We start from the raw sequence: 1559 nt of genomic DNA, 5'->3' as shown, positions 1-1559 counted from the left end.
AAAAACAAAACAAAACCGCTGAGCCCCCCCGCCCAGGGCTGCCCTCCCCAAACAATTCTGATCTGCAGCCAGGAACAAGCCACTAGACCATCTCTACCCACGTAGGGGGCCTAGCTGAAGGGCCATTCCTGCAGGAAGTCTTCCTGAACTTAACCTCGTGCAGGTGACTCTCCTCTGAGCCACCTGAGTAGCCACCTGAAGAGCCGTCACTGGACACTGGGGCCTGCTACGTCAGATGGTAGACAGCCAGCCGAATCCAGGCTCGGCCCCTCACCAGCCGTACATCCTCGGTTGCCACAGAACCTCTCGGAGACTTAGCTTTCTCATCTACAAAATGGGCATCCACAACAGAACCCCCCTCCATGGGCTGATATGACACTCCCGCTGATGGGTTCCAACCTCCAGCCCTCCTGACCCCGTGAGTCCTCTATTTCTAAAGCTACAGGTTCCCACAAGCCCAGCAAGTGAAGCAATTCCCAGAAAGCTCTGTCCCCGTCTCTCCCCACGTTGCCTGTGCCTGTATCCCGGGAGCAGCCCCTTGGCAAGCACATCCTTCCTTCCGGGAAGACTTCTGGGCCTCCAAGTCCACCCTTGCAGGCAGCTGTGAGAAGCAACGAGGGCAGAAACCGCCCCCCCGGAAGGTGCTCCCTTTCCTTAGGATCTGTTCTAGCCTGATGGGCAGAGCCTGCCCTGGCTGTGAGCTGGCAAAGGCAGGGAGGGAGTTAACTGGACATCGCAGGCTCAGGGTTGGGGGGGTGGGGGGGAGCTTTCACGGTTTAGAAAGCACGTCTTGGGGGGCACCAGGGTGGCTCTGGTTCAGTCAATTAAGGTCTGCCTTTGGCTCAGATCACGATCTCAGGGTCCTGGGATGGAGCCCCACATCAGGCTCCCTGCTCAGCGGGGAGTCTGTTTCTCCCTCTCCCTCTGCTCCTCCCCTGCTTGTGCTCTTTCTGTGTCAAATAAAACCGAAAAGAATGCTTTGTTTTTTTTTTTTTTTAAAGTAAGCACTTCTGCAGGTGATCCCAAGGGATCCCTGTGGGATCCCTACACCTGCCAGATGACTTGCTGAAGGTCACGATTAGCAAATTCTCAGGCTAGTGTTGAGAGTGCCAGGAAATTGGGAAGAGCCTAAATGTCCCAAAATTGAGAAATTATCACATTCACTAAGCACATCCATATCATGGAATACTATGCAACTATTAAAGTCATGTCTTCAAATAATTCTAATATGTGGGGAAAGGTTTATAGTACGTTAAATGGGAAAAGCAGGACATAGGGTTTGACCTCTGCTCTGCAGTACAGACATATTTACTGGCACATATACAATATAGATTGCACGTAGATTTGCAATAACACCAAGAATCCTTCTACATTGTTCCTGGTTCTCCCTTCAGATCAGCCCCCCGCCCCAGTCCCACCCTCTCTGGGGTCTTACACAGGAAAGAGAATAAGGGGAACATGCCCCCCACCATGCATCTGCCACTGGGACTGCATCTGGGAATTTTTTGAAAAATGACTCCCAGAGGAAGAGTAATCAGAACATTGCCAGTGGGTGGTGT

The sequence above is a fragment of the Nyctereutes procyonoides genome, unplaced genomic scaffold (assembly GCF_905146905.1).
Source record: "Nyctereutes procyonoides isolate TBG_1078 unplaced genomic scaffold, NYPRO_anot_genome, whole genome shotgun sequence".
Lineage (NCBI taxonomy): Eukaryota > Metazoa > Chordata > Mammalia > Carnivora > Canidae > Nyctereutes > Nyctereutes procyonoides.
The sequence above is the reverse complement of the archived record's forward strand: the minus strand, read 5'-3'. Positions refer to the sequence as shown.